The sequence below is a fragment of the Panthera uncia genome (assembly GCF_023721935.1).
Source record: "Panthera uncia isolate 11264 chromosome B2 unlocalized genomic scaffold, Puncia_PCG_1.0 HiC_scaffold_24, whole genome shotgun sequence".
Taxonomy (NCBI): Eukaryota; Metazoa; Chordata; class Mammalia; order Carnivora; family Felidae; genus Panthera; species Panthera uncia.
The window spans coordinates 101,839,388-101,851,870 of NW_026057580.1; the positions used below are offsets into that span (position 1 = coordinate 101,839,388).

The following is a 12,483-nucleotide window of genomic DNA, read 5'->3' on the forward strand; positions in this document are numbered from 1 at the left end:
ATTTTAGGCAAAATCGAGTGAAAAGAAATATTAGGGAGAGCTTTATAAAGGGCAGGCAGTTGTGGCTCAGTCAGTTAAGGGTCCAACTCTTGATATCAGCTCAGGTCATGATCTCATATTTTGTGGGATCGAGTCCCACATGAGGCTCTGTACTGACAGCTCAGAGCCTGCTTGGGATTCTCTCTCTCCTTCTCTCTGACCCTCCCTCACTCACGTGCACGTGCGCACACTCACACATGCGCTCTCGCTCTCTCTCTCTCTCTCTCAGAATAAATAAATAAACTTAAAAAAAAAAGGGCAAGAGGTTAATGCAAACAGGAGACTGTATAGTAGAGGGGAAAGTGCTAGAGACTTGAGTGAGGCAGGCCTGCCTTCACTCAGCCTCTGTGAGTCTCAGTATTCCAACCTATGAAATGGGAGTCATAATTCCTATCTCATGGAACCAAAGTGAAGGTTCCGGGAAACGATGCACGTTATCCAGTAAATGCTAACTATTTTTGTCTTTAGAAAAATATGGTATTCAGCCTGAAGGCAGCTTATCAAAGGGGAAGATAATCTTTCTACCTGAATGGTGCTTACAGAACTGAGGTTCACGATATGAATAGGAACCTCAACCTCTTATTAGTTTAAACCATATGAGTTTATTTTTATAGGTCAAAAATCGTCCAATAGGGGACTCCATGGGGTTCAACCTGATATGAGTAATAGAAGTTACTTGCTCGCATCTGTCCATCCTCAGTGCCTCTGAATCAAAAGAGCCATTCACCCCCTGTGATGAGGTAGGCTAAGCTTTCTCCAAGATGCTAAGCAAAGCAGACTCTTGAGGAAAAAAAAAAAGAAAAAAAGAGAAACATGGAGGGAGAGGCAAGATGTGACTGGTGCAGTGAGTATTGAAATGCTCTTTAAAGTCAAACGAAAGCCAAAAATAAGGGCTAAGAATAAGAAAGCCACAGCTTGGGGCATGAACTATTTATTGTAATTCTTATCCTTGTCTGCGCTGGTTTCCCAGGGGGGCTGTTGGGGATAAGGTGAAAGGAAAAGAACGGAAAAATCTGTGGAGGAGAAGAAAAGTTTAGAAGCAAGACAAATAAATGGTAGTATTTAAAGGAATTTGGAATCTTTTAAGTTCCTTCTGAAAGACGCCACCTAGCATCTGAAACACCACTAACAGAATCAGGCTGACTATGGAACAGGAAGGAACTACCTTTGTAAAATGTACTTAATGAAGTGTTTTTAAGTGTTACTTGAGATTGGAAGGTAGATAGAGCTCTTCTCTGATGATCTTTTCATCGAATCATGCAGCTGGAAGAGACAGTTTAGTCTTATTTCCTGCCTCGGGGAGCTATGTAACTGAGCTATCCAATTTGAATGATTATCTAATTCATTTTTTTTTTAAGGTTTTAAACTAGGCTCTGCCCTGAGTTCTGAGCTTGCCTGTGCCCCCCCACCCCCACCCAGCCCTGCCACGGGCCGAGGGTGACACCCAGGCCCCACCCTGCTTCATGCTGGAATCTGGCCTAAGAGCCTTCCACAAAACAGGATTTTCTTCCTATACAGATATTACTACCGATTATGGCAACACTTGGCCATCCATCCCTTCTGAGTGTCTTGGCCTGTGGGCCCTGCGGCTCAAAAGCAGCCTCTAGACGGCTGCGAAGGACATTGTACTATCGTTGAGTTTCACAGGACTCAGTCACTCAGGATGTAGCTGGAGCCAGGGCTGAGTTTTGGCTCCTTTCTCTAGCAAATTAGCATCGGGGCAAAAAAAAAAAAAAAAAAAAAAATTAGCATCCGGCAGAGCAACAAAGGCAAATGATACGTGAGTTCAATCAACCAAAGGCTCTATGCCAGGCTGTAAAAGGTCTGCTTAAACCAACAGCAGCCTGGGGACGTGCATTAGCTCTACTGGGATCCACAGTGATCTGGAAGGGCTCACTGCCCCTGGGTATAGATCCCCACAGAGTGGCCACAGAGCACCTTGCAAGCCCTCTATCATCCAAACCCTACAGGGGGTCAGCGGTGCTGGCAGTGACCCTCAGATGTGCTCAGAACCAGACTGCCCCTGGGCTAGCGCTGAGAAGAGAAGTTGCCCTTTGTTTCCTTAGGTGTGGCTTTTTGCACAGAGCAAGAAATCTGCAGCCTGTGACCATCCCCAGTCGGCTTACGATCCCATCGGCTAAATGCCCGGCTAAGTGCCCTAGAACCGCCTGGTTTTCTCCCCTTCAGAATGGAAGTGCCGTGATTGTCTTGCGAGGGTTTTGGAGAAGTCTTGGGACTCGCGTCTCATGGCAGGGACTCTGGGCAGCACTGTGAGCAGGTGTTTTCCCTGCATCCGGCGCCCGGGCCCTTCTCTGCAGCTGCTCTCTCCCCCGCAGCCCTGCAGACACCGGAGCAGAGAGCCAGCTAGTCCTGGAGGAGATGGGGAGGGGAATTTGAAAAATCTCATTTACGCCACTGATGCTGGTATCTACCCTTCCTGAAATCTGCATGCCAGCGCCCTTAGCCTGCTCTACAGGCGCAACTGAGTCAGAACCCCAGAGGAAGCCATCATCCAGGGCCTCCCCACCGGTCACAAAACACGGTGCTCCCCATTCTCAGCCAGCCGTGTGGTCAGTCTTTACCTTAGTACAGCCATGCCAGTCATCCTGGGAGGGGGAAAAGGGAAGGTCATTCCTTACCAGAACTTAGGAAATAGTTGCTATTCTTACCCATTCAGAGAGTATTAAGATTCATCAGGGAGCAAGAGAAACCTCAGACACAGACATTGGCCTAATTTGGGCAGCTGAATGTTTCATGGGGGAATCCTGTGAATTATAATTGGGTCCTGGAAATGGTTCTGGGGAGGCCAAAGGGAACCTGTTGTCTGCAAAGCATGACGTGTCTTTGTCTTGCACACCTAGGCTGGCCCCGTCAGGGATACTCACGTGGTGCTGGGCGTTTGCCTAAGTGCGGAGTGGTGCGCTCAGATTTTGCGCGGAGAAATTCGGTTCCATGACCGCGAACTTCTTTGCCGAAGTGTTGGCTATGTGAGGAGGCAGGCAAGAATATGAATGAGGCCACACAGCCAGGAAACTGTCACAGGGCTGGTGATCTACTAGATGTCAGTGGCAGAATCCAGGAACGGTTGAGGACACAAACTTCAGGGTCAGGATTGTACAAATCTTGGATCCTTTCCCTACGGAGGGCAGCTCGGAGACACTGGATAAACGAACCCCCTTGCAGAGATGGCTGATGGGTCTTTTCTCACTGGGATGAAGTCCAAATAAAGACGATAGTAGCAGGTCCTTTCTCATCAGGATGTAGGACGATTCAGTAACAGTTGTTAAAACTCTTACTTAGAACCCTTCCCGGAACACAACCGAGTACTTAGTGCAGGGTCACTGCTGTTACTATTTTTTTTTTTTTTTAACACAAAGATTTCACGAAGCATGGAATTGCTTATGCCCACATTTAAATAATAACCTGATAAACAGCAGTGCCAGGTGGTGACCCTCCACTTGCCTAATTACATGCCAAGCCCTTCTTGGTAACGGAGAAGGGGTGAGGCAAAAAAAAATGGCTTGAAATGTGAACTGCCCTTCTATCTAATCGCGTGGGGAAAAGCACCGGGAAAAAGCACCAAGTTTCTTTCTAAAGTGGTTCAGTGACTCAGTAGGGTATTTTAGCTCCTAGCCTCCGTCGTCTCTGTTACCTGTTGACATTTACCGTTTCCAAAGATGGGGGTTAAAACCAACTAACGTAGCTATTTCGTGCAACTGTATAGAATCTGGTTCCTACTTCTGAAATAGACAAAGAAGCATTTCACGAATGCCGAGTAAGGCCTTTGTACTAATCAGACATTTTCACGCACGCACCGTTGACTTTGCTTTGATTATGAAGAATTCTAGTCCACTGTCCCTATTTCAATAATATAATAAGAAAGAGTGCTTTTAGGTCTGGAAAAATCTGAGATTGTGTCTAATCCGATGTCTTCACTTTATAGATGAGCAAAGAAAGGCCCAGGATAATGAATCAGTGTGCCAGCATTTCCTGCTAGCTGCTTTAAAGGTGGTATAAGCATAGGTTTGGGGAAAGGGTAACCCCACTTTGGATGCCTCAGCTGGGTGGGCAGGCTCATTACTGGGGAATTTTGAACCCTTTAGAGAAAAGAGCTCTCTGTTCGCACACATGCATGCACACTTCCTTCTCTCTCTCTCCCTCTCCTTCTCCCTCTCCCTCTCTCTCCTCCCAATCTTGCTTTGTCTCCAAAATTCTGATACTCTCCTTCAGAAAACGAGCTGAAGTAAACAAATCAACAATCGAGGCATTTTTTGAGCAGAATAGATCCATTATTCTTTGAGTGAGCAGATTCCAGATGCTGATTTCTGTCCTTAACTCAGCCTCTTCTCCCGCGGAGAGAGGGAGACACGGAGGAAAAGTGAAACAAACAACATTGCCGAGTCTTTTGACTTCTTTTTGAGGAGTGACTGAATGGGTGACAGTCCCACAGCAGAGACCGGCATCTTCCCCGCGGCCCCTGGTACATGAAGATCATGGCTTTCTCCCTCAGACCCCAGCTCACATGAGGGCAGTGTGAGGACAGCAGCCCCTCACCTGGGGGGTGGGGTAACTGCCGGGTTGGCCGCCTCCTGGCCCTTCCTGAGGTCACTGCTACCTGACATTCTGACCTGCCGCGTTCCATCCTTGGCGCTCGCGCAGTGGAGACGAGAACACCGCGCTTCTTGTCATCTTTCCCTAAGTGTTGGGAAGCCAACTGCCCAGCGTCCTTTCCAAAGATGAAATTCAAAGTTCTGGATGATTCTAATACCACTTATCGTATGTATTGGCTTTATTAAGCCTTCGCTGAGTTACCCTGAAAACCAGTTGGAACTCCTTGCTACTTTAAAAGGGAGCATTCTTGGGGCTCAGTCGGTGAAGCATCTGACTCTTGATTTTGGCTCAGGTCGCGATTTCACGGTTCGTGAGATCGAGTCCCGCCCTGGGCTCTGCGCTGACAGCGTGGAGCCTGCTTGGGCTTCTCTCTCCCCCGCCCCTCCCCAGCTTGGGCACGTGCACTCTCTCAAAATAAGTAAACTTTAAAAAAGTAAACAAAGGAGAGAATACTTGTTAAAAACCAATGTGGGGTGCCTGGGTGGCTCAGGCAGTTGTGTGTCCGACTTCTGCTTCGGTCATGATCTCACAGTTCATGAGTTCAAGCCTCCCCACATCAGGCTCTGTGCTGACAGCTCAGAGCCCAGATCCTGCTTCAGGTTCTGTGTCTCCCTCTCTCTGCCCCTCCCCCACTAGCGCTCCGTCTCTCTCTGCCTCTCAAAAACAAAGAAACGTAATAAAAAAAAATTTTAAGCAATTTCTACGCATATATTCTTAAATACATATTTTCATATTAATAATATCAACATTTACTTAGCACTTATATCTCTGGGCACTTTATCCTAATACCTCATATGACCCTATAGGCTACTCATAGCCCCACTTCATAGATGAGAAGACTGAGGTTCAGTGGTGTTGAGTAACTGACTGAAGGGCAATTAGTTTTGAATGTTTCTCTGTCAGGCTCAAAAGGTAGCCGCTGGGACCTACAGCCCCTCGAAGCTGTTTATCCAAAGTTAACAGAGTGTTCAATGTCCATTTGAGGTTAGTTTGGAGAAAGGGGGTGGGAGCAGGGGAAAGAACCATACTGAGGACTGGAGCCATTGCATGGGAGCTCTGACTTTGCCTCTTGTTTAAAGAATTTGGGGAATTTAGCAAAATATTGAAGACACACTTTTGCATACTTGCGAAGGCAAAGATCAAAGAGCCAAAGGTCTGCAGCTGTAGTCTTTTTTTCTTTACCTCTGAGTAGGGTTAACCTGAGGGAAGAAGGGCCTTGGAGAAGAGAATTTCCTTGTTGCCGCATTCTTAAAATTTCTGGCATTTCCACATGGTCAGGAGCTGCATTTCCAGAGTGAGAAGAAACTTCTGGAAGAATACACTGATAGGGGCCTGTCATGTGAAGTAGGGTTCATTTAACACAAAGAATAGGACTCTAGGCCCTGGGGTGGCACTGCCCCCAGGAGCCACTGACCTTCCAGAACTACAAAGGAGCAGCCCTGTGGAGAGTGACTCCACTGCTGTCCTTGGGAAGCCATTTTCTTCCTTACTTTGTTTGTTTTCCTGAGGAATGATGATGATAAGCAGTGTAAGCTAAAAACATTGTGTTTGAAGATAGTTATGGGTTTACGTGTTAAGCAACCGTATTCGATTGTGACACACTTCAAGATGAGAGCAGCAATACTTACTTTGAAGACAGGGTGGTCAAATTGAGGAGAAAGAAAATAGAGGATGTCCAGTTAAATTTGAATTTCAGATAGACAATGAGTCATTTTTTAGTATGCACATGTCCCATGCAATATTTGAGACAGATACATACTAGAAGTTACTTGTATTTTATCTGGTAACCCTACTGAACCATCAGTGTAAACACAATCCAACTACCTCAGCAAAAACTAATACATGGCCAGAAGTTACAAACTTTAAGGGAAATAATATTCATTAAAAGAAAATATAAGGAGGGGCGCCTGGATGGCTCAAGCGGTTAAGCGTCTGACTTTGGCTCAGGTCATGATCTCACGGTTTGTGAGTTTGAGCCCCACATCTGGCTCTCTGTTGTCAGCAACAGGCGGCTTCAGATCCTCTGTCCCCTCTCCCTGCCCCTCCCTGCTCATGTGGCTGAGGCTCTCTCTCTCTCTCTCAAAACATTTAAAAAAAAAAAAAAAAAGGGAAAGAAAGAAACTATAATGAATTACTGACCTGAAACAAGTTTTACCTTAATTTCCTATTTGGCAATTTCCCACTTTTTTTCATTATTGTTATTGTTATTATTTTAGATTTTATTTTTAAGTGACCTCTACAGACCCATCATGGGGCTCAAGGTCACAACCCCAAGATCAAGAGTCACACGCTCTAACGAGTGAGCCAACCGGACACCCTGGCAAGTTCTCACTTTAAATCAGTTATATATTTGCTATCAGAGAACCACTAGATAATCATATTTTCTTTTGAGTTGAAATATGATTAAGTAATTCATGAATAAAGCACACAGAAAATGTTGTAAGCATTTAACATACTTTGTATGTAAATGTTTACATGTTAAAGGAGGGGAATTCATTCAACAAATACCCCATTGAGCAGTCTAAGCTACACTCTGCTGCTTGAAGGGGTTTGGGAGGCATTAGGGAAGTAAATGAACTTCTCTGTCCTCTTGGGCCTTACATTCTAGAGAATGGTTTTATGAGGATGTATGAGTTTTAAACTATAGCAAATTCCAGGACGCTTAGTAATATTTTATGGAGCAATCTGACATTATAAAGATTTCTTTTTCCTAATTTAGACTTTAGAGATGGATATTTATTTTTCAGCATTTATTGGTGGTACAAGAATTATACTTCCTGGTATCATTTAAGTCCTTTAAGAAGTTCTCTGAGGTTTTTTGCCTGAAAATGATATAAACTTAAGAAGCCTTTGAGTGAAATGTCAAACTGAATTGGGAGGGCAGAAAAAGTCATACAGTAATTCAAGATGTTATCTTTAGTTACAAAGTCTTAAATCTTAGGGGTACCTGGGTGGCTTAGTCAGTTAAGTCACTGACTCTTGATATTGACCCAGGTCATGATCTTGTAGTCTTGGGATCAAGCCCTGTGTCCAGCTCCACACTGCCTGTGGAGCCTGCTTGGGATTCTCTCTCTCTTTCTCTCTGTGGACCTTACCTGATCCCTCTCTCTCTCTCTCTCTCTCTTTCTCTCTCTCTCTTTCTCAAAAATAAATAAACATATAAAACCCAAAGTCTCAAATCTTAAATCAGAATAAATTTACAGGTGCCTGTCCCCACCTCCCCCCACATTTGGGTGGGTGTTTTTAGTAGCATTGTCAAGATGTTGGAGAGGAAATGAAACTTTAAGTTCCTGGGGCGGGTTTCCATTGATGCATGGATATCAGTTTAGCAACACATTGTAGTTCTTATTCTACACTTGAGAGGTAGTAAATTGTTTTTGGGTGGAAGTGAATTAACTCTTTCCTATGACTACGTTACCATAACATGCTGTCAGAAGTGATTTAGTAAACTGAATATGGAAGGCCAAACACCTTAAGATAGTTCCAAGAAATAAATTGATCAATGTGTCCCTTTTTCATTAATATGACCAGATTCACAAGATGATTTTATGCTAATACTTCTCTTCATAACCTCTATTGTCTCTCTCCACAAACTCAAGTTTGGACAGACGTTAACAGTTACTAGTCTGACCTTCCTGTACCCATGACATGCTTATTCCCCCCTTCAATATCCTCACCGAATAATCCAACATTGTGGATGCCCTAGAATAAGTTTTAGGGGTCTTGTTAAAAAAAACAAAAACAAAAACAAAAACAAAACAAACAAAAAACGCTCTTTGCCTCCCAGAACTAAGAGCTTTTCCTTTTATTTAGAACAAGGAAATAAGGCCAGAGTTTCAAAAAAAAAAAAAAAAAAAAAAAAACCCTAAAGCATTATAAAGAAGCATTTCCTGTACCTTTTACCTGAGGGAAGAAAAAGAGCTTTATTACTCGTAATAGCAATTTCTATATCTAAGATTAACCAACATTCTATATCTAAATAACATCTATATCTAAACACAGCTGACATAGGGGAGCCTGGCTGGCTTAGTTGAGCATGTGACTCTTGATCTCACGGTTTAAGGTTTGAGCCCCATGTTGGGTGTAGAGATTACTTAAAACTAAAAATCATTAAAAAATAATAAAATAGGGGCACCTGGGTGGCTCAGTCAGTTAAGTATTTGACTGTTGATCTCAGCTCAGGTCACGATCTTGTGGTTCCTGAGATCTAGTCCTGCATCAGGGCTTGGGATTCTGTCTCTCTCTCTCCCTCTCTCTCTCTCTGTCCCTTCCTTGCTTGTGCTCTCTCTCTCTCTCTCTCAAAATAAATAAATAAACTTTAAAGAATAAAAAAAATAAAAAAGAGGGGCGCCTCGGTGGCTGAGACAGTTGAGCATCTGACTTCGGCTCAGGTCATGATCTCACAGTTCATGGGTTCGAGCCCTGCATTGGGCTCTGTGCTGACAGCTCAGAGCCTGGAGCCTGATTCGGATTCTGTGTCTCCTTCTCTCTCTGCCCCTCTCCCGCTCATGCTTTGTCTCACTCTGTTTCTCAAAAATAAATAAATGTAAAATAAAAAATAAAAAAAAGAAAAAAGAAATAAAAATTTAAAAACACCTGACATCATTATTATGGGCCTAAAACTGTGCTATGTCATTTTTATGTCATTTCTTGTTTAACTCAAAGATTTGTCATTTAACTTTTCCAAGACCCTTAAGAACCTAGTACTATTATGATCTTGGTTAACAGAAATGATCAAAAAGAGAAGCAGAGTAGTTAAGTAATTTCCCAACAATTTAACATCAGAGAGGATCTTCAGATCATAGAATCTACTCCTAATTTTCTAGGATTTGCCTCTATACTTGTGTCAGAAAGTTGGAGTTGGAAATCTTAGATCCATGGTGTTTCTTACTTTATGCTTCCTCCTTCTCAAACTTATATGCCTGCACACTGCAGAAAATATTTTATATTTGCATATATCTATGTATCTCTATATAGATACATAGTAAAAAAGTGATTTCAACTATTCTTCTTCTCCCAGTTTGCCCATGGGTACAGTGAAGATGGTAAAAATGTGTTTGATTCCAGACACCTTTGTACTTTAAATTTGATTAAAAACTAAAAGCATGACTGCATCCAACAACAGAATACATATTAATCTCAAGCACAAATGGAACATTCTCTAGGATGCATGTATTAAGCCATAAAGAAAGACTCAATAAAAAGAATTGAAATCATATAAATATGTTTTCTGACCATGAAGGAATTAAATTAGAAATCAATAACAGAAGAAATTTTAGAAAATTCAAATATAAAGGAAAATTAAACAGCACGCTTATAAAAAGTCAATGGATCAAAGAAGAAATCACAAGGAAATTAGAAAATGTTTTCAGATGAAATAAAACAATACAGCATAACAAAACTTACAGGATGTAGCTAAAGCAGTACTTAGAGGGCAATTTATAGCTGCAAATGTCTGTGTTTAAAAAAGAGAAGAGGAGAGATCTCAAATCCACAATAAAATCTTCCACTTTAAGAAGGTAGAAAAATAAAACTAAACCCAAAGCAATAGGAAAGGATGAAATTTAAAGACTACAGTACAAATAAATAAAATAGAGAATGGAAAATAAATAAAGATAATCACTGAAACTAAAAATTGGTTCTCTGATGAAATCAACAAAACTGACAAACTTTTAGCTAGGCTCACCAAGGAAAAAAAGAAAGAGAAGACTCAATTAAAATTAGAAATGAAAGGAAGGCCATCACTACCCACCTTACAGAAATAAGAAGAATTATAAGAAATACTGTGAACAACTGTTTGCCAAAAAATTAGATAACTTAAATGAAATGACAAATTCCTAGAAAAATACAAGTTACTAAAAAGGACTCAAGAAGAAATAGAAAACCTGAATAGGCCTATCACAACTAAAGATATTAAAGTAGAGATTTTAAAACTTTGCACAAAGAAAAGTGCCAGGCCAGATGGCTTTACTGATGAATTATCCAAAACATTCAAAGAATTAATACCTATCCTTCCCCTACTCTTTCAAAAAACAGAAGAGGAAGAACACTTTTCAACTTGTTCTAAGCTCATTCAATGAAGCCAGTTTTACCTTGATATCAAAATCAAAGACTCTACAAGAAACTTACAACCAATATTCCTTACATTCATGTCTAATATGAATAGAGACATATACCTTATATTCATATTGTGTATGAATATAGACACAAAAATCCTCAACAAAATTCTAGTAAACCAAAACCAGTAGTTTCTAAGTTTTCTATGTCATGATCAAATGGGATTCATCTCAGGAATGCAACGTTGGTTTACCATCCAAAATCAATTAATGCAATATATTAATAAAATAAAAGATAGTATATAATAATCTCAATAGATATAGAATATGCACTTGACAAAATTCAATACTCTTTCATGATAAAAAGAAAGACAGCTCAACATTCTAGGAATAGAAGAGAACTTCCTCAATCTAATAAAAGACATCTACAAAAACAAAAACAAACAAACAAAAAAAAACAACTCACCATATTTCATGGTAAAAGACCAAATGTTTTTCTCCTTAGATCAGGAACAAGATAAAAATGTCTAGTCTTACCACTCCTATTTAACATTTTATCAAAGGTGCCTTCCAGGATAATTATGCCAGAAAATGAAATAAAAGCCATTCACATTGAATAGGAAAAAAAAAAAAGAATGCTATCTCTGTTTGCAGATGATATTTTTTACATAGAAAACCTTAAGAAATCCACTTAAAACCTATTAAATAATAAGTGAGTTCAGCAGGGTTTCAGGATGTAAGGTCAATATATTTCTATACACTGACAATAAACTTTCTGAAAATGAACTTAAAACAGTTTCATTTATAATGGCATCAAAAAGTCTAAAATACTTAGATATAAATTTAACAAAAGGAGGGCAGGTTTATACACTGAGTTACTACAAAACGTTCTTGAAAGCAATTCAAGATATAATTAAATGGAAAAACAGCCCATGTTCATGGATCAGTAGTATTAATATATGTAAGATGGCAGTATTCCCCCAAGTTGATCTACAGATTCAGCATAATCCCTATCAAGAGACCCAGAATAGCCAAAACAATCCTGAAAAAAAGAACAAGGTTGAAAGACTCACAGTGCTCAATTTCAAAACTTATTACAAAGCTGCTATAATCAAGACAGTGTGGTACTGGTTTGAAGATGGACATTGAGATCAATGGAATATAATTGAGAGTTCACAAATAAACTGTAACAAATATGGTCAGTTGGTTTTCAGTGAGGATATCAGGACGATTCAATGGAAGAAGGAAGAGGCGTTGCAACAGACAGTGCTGGGACAACTGGATACCCACATGCAAAAGGATAAAATTGGGGGCGCTTGGGTGGCTCAGTAGGTTGGGCATTCGACTTTGGTTCAGGTCATGATCTTGCTGTTCATGGGTTTGAGTTTCGTGTCAGACTCTGTGCTGACAGCTCATAGCCTGAGCCTACTTGCGATTCTGTGTCTCCCTCTCTCTCTGCCCCTCCCCCACTTGCACTCTGTCTCTCTCTCTCTCAAAAATAAATAAACATTTAAAAAAATCTTAAAGGATAAAATTGGACTTCTTCCTCACACCATGTACAAAAATTAACTCAACATGGATCATAATCCTAAATGCTAATTATAAAACTCTTAGAAGAGAAGCGCCTGGGTGCCTCAATTGGTTGAGCACCTGACTCTTGATTTTGGTTCAGGTCATGATCTCATGGGTTCATAAGATCAAGTCCCAAGTTTGGCTCTGTACTGGCAACACAGAGCCTGCCTGCGATTCTCCCTCCCTCCCGCCCCCCGCCTCTCTC

The 12,483-nt window shown here is 41.3% G+C and overlaps 1 protein-coding gene across 2 annotated transcripts in view; it reads left to right on the forward strand.

Annotated features, from left to right (window-relative positions):
* SASH1 (SAM and SH3 domain containing 1) overlaps nt 1-12,483 on the forward strand; it is a 312,995-nt gene that overhangs the window by 79,639 nt on the left and 220,873 nt on the right. The window lies entirely within an intron of this gene.